This window comes from Rhinopithecus bieti, unplaced genomic scaffold (genome assembly GCF_001698545.2).
Source record: "Rhinopithecus bieti isolate Rb0 unplaced genomic scaffold, ASM169854v2 scaffold_27016, whole genome shotgun sequence".
Taxonomy (NCBI): domain Eukaryota; kingdom Metazoa; phylum Chordata; class Mammalia; order Primates; family Cercopithecidae; genus Rhinopithecus; species Rhinopithecus bieti.
Genome location: NW_016812222.1, coordinates 367875 through 387835, shown reverse-complemented (window position 1 = coordinate 387835; position 19961 = coordinate 367875).

Here is a 19961-nt window from a genome sequence, read left to right as displayed (position 1 = left end):
TTTATGAAGTCCCAGACTATTAACTATCTCAGGTAATCCTTAAAGAAAATTATGCCTATTTCAAAGATGAGGAGACTGAGGCTTGGAGAGATTAAGTGACTTGCTCAGGATTGCACAGCTAAAATTGTTACCTGACACCAGGTCTGTCGGGATCATCCTCTTCCAAAGGTTTCCCTGCCTCTTCATGCATACCTTGCTGATGCTGTGAGTTGTGTGTGCACTTGCAGGTGTGAATAGGGATTTGGAGAAGAAAAAGCTGTGAACAATTTGTGGTGGGCGATCAGGCATTTCTCGGAGGTGATTGTTGCAGGGTATTTCCTGGTTGAAAACTGTGTGAGCCAGGAATGGAGAGTTTTCCTTTCACCATGAGCTCTGCTATGCTGATGGTTGGCGGATGCCCCTTTACTGAGGATGATGGTTAGGCCTGAATGACAGTCAGGACAGATACACTTTTTTAGTCTTCTTATGTGTTGTGCTCTGTTTTACACAGGTTCAATAATTTACTGCTCAGATCATCCCATTATGTAGGCAGTATATGTAAATTTACCCATTTGTATAAGTGAGAAAGCCAGGGTGGAGAGGTGAAGGGTCTTATGCAGAGTCATACAACCAGTGTGTCATAGAACCTAGAAAATGTTTAGCTGGAAGTGCACTGGACTGGGTGTCCAAAGGGTTGCTTTTAGTCTGAGCCCTCTCAATAACTGAGTAACCTTGGGTCAGCCAGTTTCCCTCGGAGAGTTCCCATCCCTCAAATGATCTGCATGCATCTACTGACTCTAAAAGGCCTACATGCAACCTTGTTCCAGTATTGGAGGTGGAGGGGATTCCTGAACTTGCTAAACATTGATCAGCGTTTGTCCTTATTTATTAGCTAAGCCCTGGGCTAAGTGCACGCATGCAGGAAAGAGTAAATGGTGAGTCCTAGTTGCAGGAAGCTCATATCTAACAGAGGGAGACAGATACCTAAACATGCAGATATGAGAAAACATCTGGAAGCTATAAGATATACTGATATGTGTGTGATGGGGTGGGAGGATGGGGGAGGGGAATGATCTTTCCTACTGAGTAGGTCAGGAAGGCTTTAGAGAGATGATGCCATTGTTATCTCTATTTTTGGCATTGAGCTTGTGAATAATAATTTAATAATAATAGTAAAGGGTTCTACTCGATTTAGAATGTTTCCAAACAGCCCTAAAGACTTGTTGGCTCCTGTCCTCATCGATACACAAGGTGGACACAGAGTCTGGGGGACCATCCAAGCTCACTCTGTAGCATAGTTTCGATGAAACTCTCCATTTGTCCCAGGTAGACCAGAACCTTTCCTGTCCTTAGAGACTTCTAGAAGCAGGATTTTGGAATTCCTCTGACAAAGACTGTCTTGTGCCTATAATCATCTGCTAGGCTTGGGGAATTCTTCTTCATTTCTATTCTAGGCATCCCACCTGTCTGGAGGAACACCTAACACCTGAGAGGTGAAGTCATTTGCCTAAGATTACTCAGCAGGGCTTGGTTCATAACTCTGGCCTAATGGGGATTGCATTTCTAAGCCACATGGGGTCTTTCTACATTTAGGCCACCAGAGGCCCCGGGTGCCAGTTCTCCATTTGATGGGCAGCTGGTGCCGAGGGAAGTCTCAATGCAGGTGGTGTGAAGCTCAAGCCGAGGGCCTTGGAGAGGCTGAGGCGTGTGTGCCCCAGGCTGCTTTGCATTAATGGACAGATGTTTGTGACATGTTTGTCACATGCTCAGCACTGTCCTCTGAATTGAGGTGCTGAGCCAACCAAAAGGGAGTGGCTGGAGAGCAGCCTGGCACAGCCGGAAGAGCCAGCACTGAGGAGTCAGGAGACTTGGGTCCTCACCCCAGCTCTGCCATTGACCCACTGGGTGGCCTTAGGTCAGACCCTTTGCTTTTCCATGCCTGCAAAATGGGAGTCAGGAGTGATGATCTCTAAGAGCCCTTCTAGCTCTGAGTGGCTAACAATTCAGAAACTCTTTCTTCTTCTTCTTTTTGTTTTTTGGAGGCAGAGTCTTGCTCTGTCACCCAGGCTGGAGTGCAGTGGTATGATCTTGGCTCACTGCAACCTCCGCCTCCCGGGTTCAAGTGATTCTCCTTCCTCAGCGTCCCAAGTAACTGGGACTATAGGCATGTGCCACCATGCCCGGATAATTTTAGTATTTTTAGTAGAGACGGGGTTTCACCATGTTAGCCAGGCTGGTCTTGAACTCCTAACCTCAGGCAATCCATTTGCCTTGACCTCCCAAAGTGTCTTTCTTCTGTTCTGTAATGACTTTAGGGGGTAGAAGGGTGGATAGGATACATATAATTGTAACTTGAGGAATAATAAATATAACAAGAGACATGAACAATTGCTCTGTGGATTTGCTGGAGGGAGAGGGCTTGGAAAAGGCTCAGTTCAAAAGCCACCTCTTCAAAAATAGAATGATGCAGATATAGTTAGATGAAGTTATGAGTTTTTGTTTTGTTTTAACCAAGAGAAGTAACAGAAGATTGCTGTCATACTAGTACAGGAAATCTGTAGCAGAGCAGTGGGTCTTGGACTTAGATTTCACAAAGATCAGTGCATTTGGGAATCCATCCTCAGTTAGCTAGCTTTTTATTTTACCAGATGAGGACATTCAGATGACACGTAGGGTTCTCTTTACTATCACTGTCATATAATAAAAGAAAGAACATTTTAATATTTCTATTCCCCAAGTAATGAGGCCATATTATCAGGGGAAAAATGGTATTCCTTCAAATTGAATACATTTTGCTTTGTTAAAAACTCACTGCATTGTCTTTATTTTCCTCATTTTGCCACAGACTAGTGTTCTCATGTTTGGCTCTGAAGTTGGGCTGCTGGGGTTTGAATCTTGGCCCAGTTATTTTTTCCCTCAGAACCTCTGTTTCCTCATCTGTAAAACTGGGAAATGATGTTGTCTCCTAAGGTCATTAGGAAGTCTCTATACCGAAATGAAATATGGTAAGCAAGGGATGTCAAATGTAGTTGTCTACAAAGGTAAAACAGGCCGGTTGGGCTGTTTGGGGATTGTAGCAAATTGGAAAGTGCTTGCTTGAAAGAGGCGGCTGCTATCCTGCTCCCACCATTCTTGCCTACAAGAACGTGTACCCAATGTTGTCAGATCTTCTGATTTATAAGATAGAAATCTGCATTTTTTGTGACATCTCCTAATTTTTAAAAATGTAGCTGATTAGCTAATATTTTTAAATGCACATATTAAAATGTGTGTGTGGCTGGCCGTCCATTTGTGACCTCAGATGTAAAGTTTTAGATGCTGGGCACATAGTGCTCAGTCATTATTGGCTGACCCGCAGATGAAGGCAGAGAAAGGAAAGAAGGCTGGAAAGGCAGCCTAGGCCAGGGAATGCCTTGTTTGCAAGGCTAGGGCATTTAGCCTGACTTTGGCAGCGTGTGATCTTCTGCTTCTGGCTCCCCCTGCTTCACAGGCCCTGGTGGTGTCCCTTCCCTTTTGGCAGCACTGTCAGGATTGAGTCTCTGAGGACTGAGGCCTCCAGATACCTCTGTACCCCTTGAAGCTGGCCCTAGCCACACCTCCCTACCACAGGGTCTCTGGAAGCTTGGTCGGCAGCTTCAGAAGAGGGAACTTGGCTGGTGGCCTGTGCAGCCTGGCACAGAAGCCACCTTTGAGAAAGAGGGGTAGAGAGAGGCTCCTAGCAGGTCCTCAGTAGGTGGGGTAGTTCCTGTTCTTTGGAAGCCACGCCGGCCTTGCAGCAGCACTTCTGCCTCCCTCTCCTTGGGTTGTGCTGTGGTCTGGATAGCAGGCAGTCTCTCTGCGGACAGATCTCACACATGGTCCCTGCAGAGGAAACGTTGGGATCTGGTTGCAGAGACAGCCTAGAGTATTCTTAGAGAAGGACCTCAGAGGAGCTCTTCATTAGCGGAAGGAACCCTACTACAGTTTCAGGGCCTTCTAGGATTCAGATTAAAGCCACTGATGACAGTTTACATTTTTTGTGGCTCCAATTAATCAAATATTCATCAAGCACCTGTCATGGTAAAGTTCTATTCTGGCCACGGTGAAGGAATTCAAAGAAGTATTTACATACATTCATTCAACCAACGTATACTGAGGATCTGCTCTACACACAGGCACCAAGATGTGGTCCCTACCCTCAGGGAGCTATTTAGCCTGGCTGGAGGGAAGGTATGTGGGTGGTGCACAGGGCCTAACACATAGAAATATTAACAACAGCTGCCTTCTGACTGTATGTCTTCTGAGTATGAGATGCTAGCCCTCATTAGCACCTGTTTTAGAGGGTGGATGGGGATTTCATGGAATCTTCATCTAAAGCACTCAGCAGTGTGCCTGCCACACAGTGATACAGCTGCGTTATTGGTAGCCTGGAAAACTGGGCAGATGCAGAAGAAAGGCAACATACAGATGGGTCAGAGAAAAAAAGAAGCCGTCAACCAAGCCGGACCCACTTAGCATATGTTATCCTTGTTTTTTTTGAGACGGAGTCTCACTCTGTTGCCTGGGCTGGAGTGCAGTGGCTGGATCTCAGCTCACTGCAAGCTCCACCTCCCGGTTTACGCCATTCTCCTGCCTCAGCCTCCCAAGTAGCTGGGACTACAGTCGCCCGCCACCTCGCCCGGCTAGTTTTTTTTGTATTTTTTAGTATAGACGGGGTTTCACCGTGTTAGCCAGGATGGTCTCAATCTCCTGACCTCGTGATCCGCCTGTCTCGGCCTCCCAAAGTGCTGGGATTACAGGCTTGAGCCACCGCGCCTGGCCTGTTATCCTTGTTTTATAGAGGAGGACACTGAAACTCAGAGAGGGGAGGAAATTTGTTCAAGGTTACACAGTGGCTGTGTAGGAGAGCCTACACTTAGATGCCAGTCTCTTTGGCATCAGAGCTGCATTCTTCCCTCTAAGCCATACTGCGTCTAAAGAAGTAATCAGTGGGCCGGGCACGGTGGCTAAAGCCTGTAATCCCAGCACTTTGGGAGTCCGAGGTGGGCCGATCACGAGGTCAGGAGATCGAGACCATCCTGGCTAACACGGTGAAACCCTGTCTCTACTAAAAATACAAAAAAAATTAGCCGGGCATGGTGGCCGGTGCCTGTAGTCCCAGCTACTTGGGAGGCTGAGGCCGGAGAATGGCGTGAACCCAGGAGGCGGAGCTTGCAGCGAGCCCAGATCCCGCCACTGCATTCCAGCCTGGGCGGCAGGGCGAGACTCCGTCTCAAAAAAAAAAAAAAAAAGAAGTGAAAACTACCATTTGTTGAACACATACAACAGGTGAGGCACTGTGCTGCTTGGTAAGATAGGAAGTTTTTTAACAGTTGAGGAAACTAGGACCACTAGAAGGAAGAAACTGGCCCAAAGTTATATAAGCACAAGGGGTGGGGTGAGGACTCCCACACGGGTATACAGAATGTGGCTTCCCACACTATAGTGACAGAATAGTAGTTTTCAAGGGTAAAGGTATTCACAGTGCAGGCATGGGAGAGAGTGTGAGCTTCTGCATGCCCTGAGAGACAGATACCAGACCAGTCCTTGCAAGTGCCAGCAAGGAAGGCAAATTTTGGCGAAGTTCAAGGGATAAGAGGGAGAAAATTCTAAAAAAAAAAAAATTCTAGTAACAAAACAATGTGTTTTGAGAGCTGACACCTCATCTCTGGGCTGCTCACATAGGGCTGGATGTTCTAGGAGGAATTCTTGCCATAGGATGGAGTTTGGAAAGGCTGTGCTTGATAGCTGTAACCCAGAGGATATGGAATCCTAGTATAGGGCTGTTCACAGGTGAGGCAGGCAGTGGGTGCCACTGGCATTCCCAGGAGAAAGAATAGCCGTAGGTTGGGACTATCTGAGAAGGCTTCCTGGAGGAAGAGGAGGAACTAGAACAGGATCTAAAGAGCTGGCACTCGGGAAGGGAGCGGAGGAGGACTGTGTAAGGACAGTGAGTCTGAGGACACTGAGCTCTCTAGTCTGGCTAGGCCATCGGTCTGGTGCCCTTCAGCAAAGGGCAGCTCCCTGTCCTTTCTGGCTTTTAAAATGGTGGAAACAGAGGCACAGTAAATCCTGGGTCCTGCGTCTTTCCCGAAGCCTCATTAGGCAGCCAGTTTGGCACCACTTCCCGTCTTACTTCCCACACATCCCCTCTGTCTGCATTGTAAGATTCGCCTCCCTTCCAGCCTCCCTTTCAGAAGTGGCAGACTTTGGACATCAAGCCCCAGAGGGAGAAAGGGTATGCTAAACATCACCTCTGCTGTGAGGCAAACGTCATGAGGCAACCTGCGTCTTCCGATAGTAGCCACCTTCCTCACTTTTGGGGCTCAGAGCCAAAAGGGGAGGAGCCTCAGCTCCATCCATTTAAGCCGCCCTGGGCCTTCTGGGAACCATTCGCTGCTTCAGAGTCAGGCCTGGCTCATTTCCAGTTCTGTCACTTGTTAGGCTGGGACTTCAGGCAAATTGTGTTACCCCCTGGGCCTTTTTCTCATCCGCCGAAGAGAACTCGGTTATTCCGGCCTGAGAGGAGATGGGATGATCTGTTGCTGTCCCCTGTGGGAAAGAGCCTGGTATATAGCAGATGTCCCCACAAACACTGCTTCCTCCTGTCTCTATGGGCCTCGGTTGCTTTTCTGACCCTCTAAGTCCCGACTGTTGTCCAGGTTAATGATAACAGCTACACTACATGTCGGGCACAGGGGATATGTGACCTTATAGCATCCTCCTGACAGCCCAGGTAAGGAAAGCGTTATTACAGAAAAGGAAGCTGAGTTGTAGGAAATTTAAGCAGTTTGTCCATGGTCCCACAGATCTTGCACGGTGCCTGAGCTACCAAATACCTGATTCCAGAGCCCAAACTCTCCCTGCCCCTCATTTTGCTTTCTCATTCTCTTCCTCTCCCCATTTCTGTTCTCTTAGGCCTGTGAATGTACATTCCTTCCTCCTCAAAGCTTAGCTGGGCTCTTACACCAAGGTTGCTAGTCCTGCACCTGATAGGAGTGAGGTGGCCTGAGAGCTAGAGAAGGACGTTTTGATGGTTTGTGACTTCAGAAAAGTCCCTGAGTGACCCTGGGACGTGTTCTACCCCAGGTCAGCAGTATTTCCTCCCTGCCATTCCTTTCTACCTCAATTACTTTTACTTGCCCTGTTCCCTCTGGCTGAAATTTTCTTCCTACTACTGCTATCTCGTCATGTTCAGATCTGTCTCAAGGCCCAGCTCAAAAACTGTCTTTCAGGGGACCCCCTTCCAACTCCCACAGCTCCTTCACAGAGCCCAGGCTCTTAGTCACCAGTCTAAGCTCTGTGCTTTCAGAGGATGGAGAGGACCCGACCCCTCCACACCCTCCTATTCCCTGACTACAGAGACCAGCCCTCCCTGGGTGGCACCCAGGGCCCAGATTGGAGCTGTAGACCATTTGAGCCAACAGAGCCCCTTCCCCCTCCACAGGACGGGGGCTCCTCGCTCTGGGGCCGTGTGCCTAAGAGAGAAGGCCTCAGAGGTTGTTAGGCCTGGCGGAGGTCGGTGTTGTGAGGAATCCCTGAGGCCAGCCATCCAGATGAAAAAGACCAGGATCCAAGCCCGGGCAGCAGCGGCCCCCTTGCCCTGCTCTCTGAGTGGTTGGGAACGGAGAGCGCAGGCTGGAGTTGGATACGCTTGGACTGCTGTCTTGGTCTCTGCCATGGACTGACTTTGTGACTGGGCAAGTCACTTAATTTATCTGACCCTTAGTACCTCAGTAGTAAAAATGGGCATCATAATTAGAACCCAGGCCTCCTGACAGCAAAGCTGGCATGAGAATTAAACTAGATTAGAAATCTTCTATGTGTAAAGCCCCTACCTAGCCCAGGGGCTTTATTTATTAGACACAGTAGGTTCTTGCTAAACGCCAGTACCCTTCCATCCATATTGTATAGGAATCACTTTGTAACTTCTCTACTTTCCCAAAGCGCCAGCACATCTTCATTTCATGGTGAGCTCCCCCTCACTGGAGGTATTCTAACTGGGTCCGGGTGACTGCAGAACAGGAGTGTCATTCCGAGAAACAGAACTCCAGTCACGTGGATGTTGGGCTTTGAAACCTTCAGATTCTTTCCTGTCCAGCATTTTTGCCGTTCTGTGAAGACTTGACTCAGATCTCGTTGGCCAATTATTAGAAATCAGTTGGGGTTCAGCTTGGATGTCTGTTTTGCACAGATAAAAAGACAGAATTCTGCTGGAGTTGTGAACTAATTGAAGGCTTTCTCCCAAGAGGTGGCAAGGGTAGAAACAAAATCAGGCCCAGGAGGAAGGACTCCAAGGGATCCTGTGAAGGGAATCTGGCTGGGATATTAGGGGCATGTGGCTAAATGTGTAGATCGAATTTGGGGAAGGCTCTACCAAGGCTGCTAGAAATAATTTCCTGGGGCAAGGATTGTTTGATTTGTCTCTGAATCCCCAGTGCCCAGCACAAACCAGGTACACAGGAAACATTCTAGAAAAATGTTGAGTGAGTGACAAGAAGCTTTGGTGTCCCTATCAGATGGAATCCTGGGTTGAGGGATTCCTCGGGAGTGGAAGCCATGTGGGAGTTTCGTACTCTGTGTGTGTGTGTGCCTGTGTCTGTGTGTATCTGTGTCTGTATGTATGTCTATGTCTGTGTATGTGTGCCTGTGTGTGTGCCATGTGTGTGTGTCTGTGCCAGTGTGTCTGTGTATATCTGTGTATGTGTGTCAGTATCTGTGCGTGTGTCTGTGTGTGTGTATGTATGTGTGTCAGTGTCTGTGTGTGTGTCTGTGTGTCAGTGTCTGTGTGTGTGTGTCTGTGTATCAGTGTCTGTGTGTGTGTGTGTGTGTGTGTCAGTGTCTATGTGTGTGTCTGTGTGTCAGTGTCTGTGTGTGTGTGTGTTGTTTGTGTTGTTTGCCTGGCTTCCTAAGATGACTCCTGTTTGCTACGCCTTCTCTTTCTTTCCTCCACTCCTTCCCATCCTCTTCCTTCTAGCTTTATTGAAATATAGTTGATACACAGCAAGCTTCACACACCTAAAGTACAGTTTGGTAAATTCGGACATATTTCTATACTGGTGAAACCATCACCACAATTAGGATAGTGAATATCTCCACCATCCCAAAAAGTTTCCTCCCCATTCATCGTCAGGCAATGACTGATCTGCTTTCTGTCAGTACAGATTATTTCGCATTTTCTAGTAGTTTATATAAATGGAATAATATGCACATTTTTGGTTTGACTTTTTCACTCAGCATAATTATTTTGAGATTCATGTTGTATATACTAATAGTTTATTCCTTTTTTTTTTTTTTTTTTTCCCCAAAATATTTTTTGAGTTATTGTGTTTATTAGTATAATTTTTTTTCTTTTTTTTTTTTTTTTTTTTTTTGGAGAGAGTCTCACTCTGTCGCCCAGGCTGGAGTGCAGTGGTGCGATCTTGGCTCAATGTAACCTCTGCCTCCCGGCTTCAAGCACTTCTCCTACCTCATCCTCCTGAGTAACTGGGATTACAGGCACGCGCCACCATGCCTTGGCTAATTTTTTGTAGTTTTAGTAGAGAGGGTTTCACCATGCTGGTCAGGCTGATCTTGAACTCATATTCCATAGTATGGAGAAAGGATAAATCATCATTTGTTTATACATTCATCTGTTGATGGACATTTAGTTTTTTTCAGTTTTTTGGCTATTACAAGTAAAGCTGTTATAAATGTATGTGTATAAATCTTTCAATGGACATATACTTTCCTATTTTCTTGGGTAAGTTCCTAGGAGAAGAATAGCTGTATCATTTGGTAAATATATATGTAACTTTTTAAGAAACTGCCCGAGTGTTTCCAAAGCATCTGTACCATTTGACATTCCTACTGGCAGCATTATGTGAGTTTCAGCTCCTCTACATCCTCATCAGTACTTGGTATGGTCAGTCTTTTTAATCTTAGCCACTCTAATAGGTTTGTAATGGTATCTCCTTATGGCTTTAATTAGCATTTTCCTCATAACTGATGCTGTTGAGCATCTTTTTGTGTCTATTTGACAGCCACACATCCTCTTTGGTGAGGTGTCAGTTCAAGTATTTTGCCCATTAATTTTTAAAAACTGGGCCGTTGGCCTTTTTATTGAGTTGTATGAGAGTACTTTATATATTCTAGATATAAGTTCTTTGTTAAATATATTCTTTGCAAATATATTCTCCCAGGGTGTAGGGCTAGCCCTAGAGTGCCTTGTGGAAGTTTCATACTTAGTGTGTATGAGTGGGTGAGAGAGACACTGACAGAGAAAGACTAGTTTCCTAAGAGACGCCTCTTTTTTTTTTTTTTTTTTTTTGGCGGGGATCCTCCTCTGTCAGTATGTCACCCAGGCTGGAGTACAGTGGCACCATCATGGTCACTGCAACCTCCACTCCTGGGCTCGGTGAGTCTTCCCACCTCAGCTCCAATGGTTTGGGACCACAGGTGTGCACCCAATAGACTCTGGGCGGATTTTTTTTTTTTTTTTTTTTTTTTTTTTAAGATGGAGTTCTACCCTTTTGCCCAGGCTGGAGTGCAGTGGTGCGATCTCAGCTTACTGCATCCTCTGCCTTCTGGGTTCAAGCGATTCTCCTGCCTCAGCCTCCCAAGTAGCTGAGATTACAGGCATGCACCACCACGCCTGGCTAATTTTTGTATGTTTAAGTAGAGACGGGGTTTCACCATGTTGGCAGGCTAGTCTTGAACTCCTGTACTCAAGCCATCTGCCCACTTTGACCTCCCAAAGTGCTGGGATTACAGGCATGAGCTACTGCGCCTGGCCCAGACTCCAGCTTCTGAATTCAGTTCTTCCCTTCTACCACCAAGAATCATGGAAGGATAGTACCTGGACCTACAGGAAGCTCACAGGTCTCAACAGTCTTATTTTGCAAACAGGGAACCTAAGTCCCTTAGATGCCATGAAGGTTTAGTGTCAGAGCCCACAAACAGCTCTGATGTCTAGAGAGGCCTGGCTGGCCCTTGATGCCTTTTATTCCTGTGACCCTGGGCGAGTAAGGTAACTTAGCATCCCTCATCTCGTGAAGATGTGCACAGCAGTATCTTCCCGTGGCTGAGAGGCTGGAGTAGAGTTCTCCAGCCGACCCTCCCAACAGCAAGGGCGAGGAGTGTGTGTCAGCGCCAATGCCATCAAAAGGCCTTTTGGAGGCAGAGATGGAGAGGCTATCTATTCAGTAAGAAAGGTTTGTTGAGCTCCACACTGACCAGATTGGGGGATGCACTGGCCGGAGCAGTGCTCACAGCTTTACTGCTTTGCTCTGAGCTATGTGGAGCCTGGACGAGGATCTTGTGACTTCTTCTGCCAGACCTCTTTCTCAGCTCATCAGCATCACATACACGTGTGTGCATGCACCTATACATGTAGGCTCAGTAACTCCCAAGGGGTGGGAGACTGTGGTCTACAGGTGGGGATGTGTGTAAACAGCCTGTATCCTATTGGTGCACAATGTGCTCCAACTGTGAATTCTGTCTCCCTTGAGGCTACACACAAGCATTCAGGCCTGGATTGAACTTGGAAAATAAGTAGGCTGAAGAGGCTTGGGAGAGCTTTCCAGGAAGACGGCACTGCATAGGCAGAAGTCCAGTGAATTTTCAAGACAAATTGCAAAGGAGGTGTGTGGGAAATGAGGCAGACAAGGCAGACAGAGGTCGGTTTGTCACAACTGCTCTGTGAGGTGGGATGTGTTATCTCCACTTTATAGATGGGCAGACTGAGGGACCCAGAGGTAAGAGCGGTATGCCTTAGGTATGAGTCATACTCAGTGGTAGAGCTGAGTGTCCTGGCCCCAAGCACTGTGGTCTCCATACCGTACCAGGCTTTGTTCCAAGAGAGTGAGAGGATGGAGCTCTCTCAGGGGCCCTCTTCCTGGTTCCTGGATTGATGGGATGGGGTTCTCAGAACTGTCAGGTCATCTGTTTGGCTGCCTGACTTCCCTCAGCAGGTGTTTACTAAGCCTTGATTCCGAATCCAGCTCTGTTCCTAGCACCTGGGAAGACTCCAAGCCTCTGAAGGCATGATGCCCATTCCTCTTTTAGCCCTTGCAGGATAGCAGACACCTACCTAGCCAGGTTCCCAAGCCCAGGGTGCTGCTGTTCACAACTCACAGCCCAGAACTGTCACTGCAACTCTGGGTAGAGTGGGGTGTGTGTTTGTATGTTTTAAGCTAGGTATCTTGCCACCCCTGAATAGGGTTCTATTATTGAGGGAGGAGGGATAGAACACTGGGTAGGCAGCAAAGTTAACCCACGCAGAGGCCTGGGTCTCATCACAATTCTCCCCTTTCCTTCCTTCCCTGTGGCCTATCTCTTCTGAGGGCCCTCAAGAGTCTACTTCCTAAATTTCTTTTGAAGCCACCTTTACCTCTGTTACCTCCTCACCTCCATTCTCATGTTAACTTCTGTAGTCTTCAATAAAACTTCATCATCCCTGACCTTCTGTCCTGGTGCTTCTCCTCATCTCTTTCCAGTCCATACTTGGCAGAACTGGTACAGGGTTATCTTCTATAATATAAATCTGACCTTGAACCTTAGACCTGCCTTGACCTTGAACTGTAAACCCAACTTTGACCTTAAACTTGACCAGATCTTTTTCTGTGGGCTCAAAAGGCTTTTTCCTGTAGGTTCAGCCCTTCTATCTATTCTCCCTGCACTGTGTGGTCTAGAGTACCCAGCCCTTAGCTCTCTTACTCTTCATGACTCTGTGAATGCTAACCCCTGTTCCTGCACAGAATGTGGAATGCTCCTCCACGGGCAGCTCCTGGGTACCTGGAGAACAACTATGCACCTGTCCTCCAGAGCTCTGCTCAAGGGCACCAGCTTCTGAGTTCTGCAGAGCAGTCCCTCTCTCTTCTGCCCAATCCCTCACTGACACGTGCTTTGATTATGGGACTATTGTCAGAGGAGGAAGTGGCACACAATAGACACTTGGTAAATATTGACTGAAACAGCCATGCCAGAACTGCCACACAGATAGGAAATGCTGTAATCAGAAGGGGGGTCGCTTTGGGAGGCTTGCTTTCAATCTTGGAGCTAGGCCATTTCTGAGTTTGGCCTCAGTTCCCCGCCTGCATTGCCATGGGGCAGAGGGTGCAGGGTGGAGGGTGGGGGTGAAGATACTTGCCACAAGGCCGGAGAGACATGGAAAAATCATCCTGGATGATTTGTATGTCTGAGCTTTGCCTTTTAAGGCTTTGGCTAAGTGCTGGTGGTTTGATCACACAGAAAACCCAGCTAATGGGTGTACATTATGGGTGGGAGAACCAATAGGCAACCTAGCCCTTCAGGAAAGCACTTTGGCAGCACATTCATACTTTTTGACCCTATAAACCGATCACCAGGGAACCAGCCTAAAGAAATAATTCTAAATACAGGAAAATAATTATTCACAAAGATACCTACTGTAACATTATTTTTGATAGAAAGCCTAAATGTTCAACAGAGAGGGAGGCTAAATGAACCATGATGGACCCATCAAATGGAATACTATGCAGCCCATAAAATACTTTTTATAAAGGATATGCCATATGAGTGATTCTTAAACTATGGTACATTTTGAAAATATACAAGTTATATTTTTGCCCGGCTATAACTGTGTAAACATAACAACCCCACGCCCCTAAAATATCTGTGCTTAGAAAAAGGCCTGAGAAGGGGCAGCAGTCAAATTAATCAGTGGTTTATCTTTGAGTAGCAAAACTGGAAGGCTTTTAAATGGGTATATACTACGTTTACAACTATATTTAAAACTTTAAAATTACCCAGCTGGAGCTAAGGGAGCCCATTTTAGTTTGGTACCTTTCTGGGATAAGTTACTCGATTGTCTCTGGGCCTTGGTTTATAACATACAGGAAAGAAATTACTGTTCATCCAGCAGTGTATGTGCCAGGCTCTTTGCATGTGCCACTCAGTTCAGCCTTCACAACTGAAACCCCATTTTACAGATGAAGTTAAAGCTCGTGGTCAGCCCTATGCTAAGAATTGGTTTCCGGCTTGATTCTGCCCTGGGACGAAGCCCCTGCTCTTTACATCATGTCAGGCGCCCCTAGGAGGCCTGCTCTGGGGAAAGGGGGATGAGAGGGACACTTGAGAGTGCTATGTCAACAGAGCCGATGTAGGTTGAGCCTTTCCCCTGAGTTTATTTTACAAGGTTGGGGAGATCAGTGTTTGCCAGCAAGTGGGAAGAAGAAAGGTTTTAGCTGCATGCAGCCAGAGCTAGTGCTCTCTGCTTTACCTCGCTGGCCCCACCAGCCTTTTCCTGAAAAGGATTTCCCCTCAGCCCAAGTAGCCCATTCTTCTTACCTGACAGCTGGGAACCAACCAAAAGAATATTACAAGGCTGCGTTCTCAGCCTCCTTGTACATTCCAGTGCCCTGGATTCAGAGCTGTAAGCTTGGGGTTACAGTCCTGGCCCCACTGCTGATTTACTTGGGACCTTGGGCAAGTGCCACCCACCCCCACGCTGACCTCAGATCTTCTACCTATAAAATGAGACTGGACCAGAAAAGAGATTCCAAACTCCAATGCCAGGCTGCTAACAAACAACACAGACCAGTTATAAGAGCAAGAGCTCTGGTAAGAACTCTGACAAAGTACCACAAAGCTTTTTTTTTCCCCAACCCCCTTTTGTTGACTTGCTAAGAAGCCTACACTTACTTGGGTGGTGACATCAACCCAAATCAGTGCAGACCCCCTTACTCATTCAGCAAAGATTTATTGAGGGCCTGTGGTGGACTGGCACTAGTCTAGGCACAAGGGACTAAATAAAGCATAAAATGGGCATCTATCCTTACCTTTCTGAAGCTTATATTCTAAAGACATAAAATAAATAAATAAATACATAAATATGTTAGCCATTGCTAAGGACGGTGGAGAAAAACAAAGCGTGGGAAGAAAGAGGAGTGCTGTAGGAGGAAGGGCTGTGTTTTCAACACAGCGGTCAGAGAAGATTCACTGAGAGGGTGACCTTGGAGCAAAAGCCTGAAGCGGGAGAGGGAATCCACGGGGTAGAGATCTGGGAGAAGAGCACACCAGGCAGAAGAAACAGCATGTGCAGAGGCCCTGAGGACGTGAAGAGCGAGAAGGCAGGGTAGCTGGAGCAGAGTGAAGGAGGGGAGCGGTGATGAGGTCAAAGAGATAAGCAGGGGTCAGGGGAGGGATGCACAGAACTTTACATCAGCCGAAGAGCAACTGGGTAGAGTGTGCAGGAAATAATGAGACCTGCATCATCCAGGAGAGAGATGGTGGTGGCTTGGACCAGGGATGGAGCAGTGAAGATGCTGAAAGGTGTCAGATTCTGTGACTGTGTCAGCCTCAGTTTCCTTATCTGTAAAATGCATACACTGTGCAGAGAATAAAAGCTGACCGGTTTTTCTGATAGATGTGAGAGTGTTGGCCTACCTGACTGGAATGATGGGATTGCCATTAACTGAAATGAGGGAAGCTGCAGAAAAACAGATTTTTAAGGCAAAATCGGAAATTCATATTTTGGATGTATTAATTTTGAGATACTCTGTTAGACCAAAGTGGCGATGTCCTGAAGTCCTGTTGTTGTCCGTGTCTCCAATGATTGGTTTGGGGTTTTTCTTTCCTTTTCTTTTTTTTGCAAGTAGACTTAAGAAAGCATAAAATGAATCTGTAGTCAGGAACCTCTCAGACACAAACTAGTATAGTATTTCAGATTAAGATTTTGAACAGGGAGAAAGATGCAACATACATTAATAACATTAAGAATAAGAATATATTCAGGCGAATAAATAATTGCCGCTATTTATGGAGTGCTGTCCCTATGCCAGGTCCTTGCTAGGCATTTCACATGTGTTATTGCTCGCTGTGATTATACTCATGCACAACTGTAATTAGCCCCATTTGACAGATAAGGAGAATGAGGCTTAGAGGAGTGAAGCGGCATTCCCACTGTCATAAAGATAGTGGGTGGTGGAGTTTGGAATTCAAATTTCCAAATCCAGTCATATTTGATCTAAAATTCAGTTACATTTGATGCTCAAGCCAAGGTTTCTTTCTGTCAGGTTAGTCTGCTTCTCAGCAAAAGGGGAAAACTTGTTCTGAGATAGATAAAGGGTGGCCAGGCGCGGTAGCTCATGCCTGTAATCCCAGTACTTTGGGAGGCCGAGGCGGGCAGATCACAAGGTCAGGAGTTTGAGACCAGCCTGGCCAATATGGTAAAACCCCATCTCTACTAAAAATACAAACATTAGCCAGGGGTGGTGGCGGGCACTTGTAGTCCCAGCTACTGGCTGAGGCAGGAGAATCGCTTGAAACCAGGAGGCGGCGATTGCAGTGAGCCGAGATCGCACCACTGCACTCTAGCCTGGGCGACAGAGCGAGACTCCATCTCAAAAAAAAAAAAATAAAAATAAAAGATAAAGGGCCTTTAAAACAGGACATAGTTGTTTGTAGAATCTCTCTTTTAAAACATTTTAGAATGCTTACTTTGGCTAAATTAAGAGGTAGGGCAGCTTCTCCAGAGAAGGACAACTTAGGAGAGGCATTTATTAATCACCCACCCTCTTCCAGCAAGTGTGAGCCACACTGGGCATTGTTGAGGCCCTGGATCTTATCGAAGGTGAAAGAATTCAGCATGGCATAGGGAAGTGCCACTGGGAATCAGGTGGACAGCGATCAGCTGCTGAAGACAGCAGGCAGCTGCAGCTGGAGAGGGAGAAGGGAGCTGAGAGGAGAGATGAAGGAGCTGCTGCGAGATGGGCTCCTGGGCTAAAACAGGCATGGTTGGGTGCACAGGGCTCCGTGTCTACCTGCTGAGCCCCTGGGAGCTGCAGGAAGATAGATGAACCTTGGCTTCCAACAGGAGCGGCATGCCTGGAACCGCTGGTGGGATTAGAATGAGCTGGCCCTGCTTCTACAGCTCCATTGTGGCCTTTGGCAAGTCTTCACTTTTCTGTCTAGAAAATGTGACAGTTGGGACTCGATTGTCATGAAATGCCAGGAAAGAGAGTGTGTGTGCACGAGTGACAGGGAGGGAATGCAAGTGCAAGAGACAGCGTGAGTGATTTCATGTGGTGTCTTGTTTTGTGTTACCAGGAATGAGGAAGCTCTCTGATCTCAGGTTGTGTGGGGGCTTTGTCTGTGGAAAGGGGCTGTCGTCACAGGCAGAGCAGATGACGTCTCCACATCCCTTTAGTCCTTTGATCCGTGTGTTCCATGTGTCCTTCAGTCTCACACGAGCAAAGCACAGCACACACAGGGCAACTCTGGGGAGCTCTGAGGGCACCATCTTTCCTTAGGACCCGCTTTGCAGACTCCCAGTGGACCATCATCTTGCCCTGCAGCCAACCCCATGCAAAAATGTTCCTTCTAACATTCATTTTAGGGATACCTTTATTTCTCCCAAAGAACCAATTTTCTTCCTGCCCTCCCATAACCATGAGAACAATAAAACTGAGCATACTTTCCCTGTTGGCATCAGTGGCCAGGAAGCTTGCAATTGAGTCTCAATGTCATTATTGCCACCATGTATTTGTGGTCAGCATGGATATTCCCTTCTTCCCTGGGCCTCAGTCTCAATGCATATTTTTTTGCATGTCATTTATGAGCTGCCTTAAAATGGTCAGGACTTCTCCCGTCATACCCCTAGGCCTTCCTTCCAAGATTTCTTTACTTGAAAAGGTACCCTTTGTTCTGATTTTTTTTTTTATTTTTGCCCTGGTGAGAGCAAGGGTTGTGGTACAGAAGCGTCACTGCTAGATTCAGGAGTCTAGCCCTAAGCCCAGGCTCTGTCCCTGACTTTCTAGGTAACCTCAGGCAACTAACATGGTTTTTCTGGGTTTCGGTTTCTTTCTCTATAGAATGATAGGTTGTGATGAGGTCTCCTCCAGATCCTTTCCATTCTGATTCTGAGAGTGTGTTAGTCCCTGTTGGTACTTGGAGTAAATGCCAAGGGATTAGGGACATGACTCCAGGATCCTAAGAATCAAGGCGGAAATCTGGAAAAAAAATGAGAATCTATAGGGATGGAAGTCTCACCATTTTCCTCATCCTGTGATGCTTTAGAGCTGGAAGCTTGGGAGAAGGGGGAGGGGAGAGAAGCCGGACGGAGGCTTGACAGCTCTATCAGTCAGGAAACCCAAGGAAGCATATGCTGTGGCCAAGGTTGCTGAAGGGCCTCCATCTGCCAGGAGCCACTTGCCAGGCAGCCACCAAGCTGGGGCTGGCACCACTGCCCCTCCCTTCCTCACATTTCTCCATGGGTGTTTGCAGAGGGGCAGCCCTGGAGCAGCTGGGATGGTGGAAGCATGGGAACCAGTGTTCCCCCTACTGCTCCCTACCCAGACAGGAGGCCTGCCAGACATTGCTCTGGAAAGCCATCCCAGGTCAGTTGGCCTAGCAGAGGTTGCCAGTCCCTTCAGAGTCGCTCACGCCTGGGCCTGCTGACGTCCCCTGAGGTGATAAAGCAAGAATTATTTCTGAGGAAGGGAAAAAGAGAGATCTCCTTTGACAGGTAATAGTGATAGCAAGAAATGTTCAGTCCTCTAATTTCCCAAGAACTGCCCCCATCCCTCCATTCATTACCTTGGTTGGATCCCGAAGAGACAGGCAGGGCTAGGAAGGTGGTGCCTTCCTGAGTGAATGCATGAGATGGCTGAGACGAACAGAGGTCAAAGACCCAAGGTCACCAAGAGGGATGATGTGATATAGCTCAGAGGAGCTGAGGGTCTCTCAGTGGTGGGCTTGCATAGCACCTGGGCTTCTGGGTGGGATGCAGCAGTTGTTGGAAGAGGAAAGAGCAGTGCTCCTTATGGAAAGGGCTTCTCCTTTGCCTGCGAGGCTGATTCTTAGAGGAACAGGGAGAGTCACTAGTTAGGGAGAAGGCACATGAAGAATTTTTTTTTCCTTTTTCTTTTTTTGTTGAGACAGAGTCTGCATTCTGTCACCCAGGCTGGAGTGCAATGGCGTGATCTTGGCTGACTGCAACCTCCACCTCCCAGGCTCAAGTGATTCTCCTGCCTCAGCCTCCCGAGTAACTGAGATTACAGGCACTCACCACTTTGCCCAGCTAGTTTTTCTATTTTTAATAGAGACAGGTTTTTGCCATATCAGCCAGGCTGGTCTTGAAATCCTGACCTCAGGTGATCCACCCACCTCGGCCTCCCGAAATGCTGGGATTACAGGTGTGAGCCATGTGTCTGGCCAAGAATTTCTTTTTGAACAACTTTCTGTAGTATGCTTACCTCTCATGTCTGTGATGTCCTGCTTTTATGGAAGCATGAGCAGCGCAAAATACAGGTATATACCTGCTCATCTCCATTGTGGTATCTTAGAGTCTCATGGAAAAGAAGGTTTTTTCTTTTATGCAGCAGAATGATAAGTGTCCCAGGTCTACTGTATTATGAGACCTTCATGATGCAGTAGAAATGCAGGTGCCCATGACCTGGAAATCCAGGGTCCGGCCCTTGGTGACTCTTGTAACCTCTGGGGCTTCAGGTTTGCCGTAGATCAGATGGACTAGTCTCCACCTGGCCTCCCTCTGTGGGGATCTTGTGAGGATTCAACGAAGTTGTGAATATGCAAGAGCTTTAGGGGCAACCTCAGCCACCTGTCTCCTCCAGGCTGACCCAGAGTCAGGAGCTCTAGGAAAGCATCCTGGGCCCAGCTACCTGAAGTCAGGTAGAGGCGGGAGCACTGACTCTTGCTCCCCTTCTGCTGCAACTTGCTGAGCCATTCTGGGAGAGTCCCTACCCCTTTCTGGCCCATGCGTGTCTTTTTATTAATACAACGGTTCATTTAAATACACACACACATGCACACACACACACACGTGTGTGTGTATATATAATGGAGTCAGGGGAATGGTGGCTCACACCTGTAATCCCAGCAACTCAGGAGGTGACACTGAGAGATTTCTAGAGGCTAGGAGATTGAGACCACCAAGAGCAACATAGTGAGACCCCACCTTTAAAAAAATTAAAAAATAGACTAGC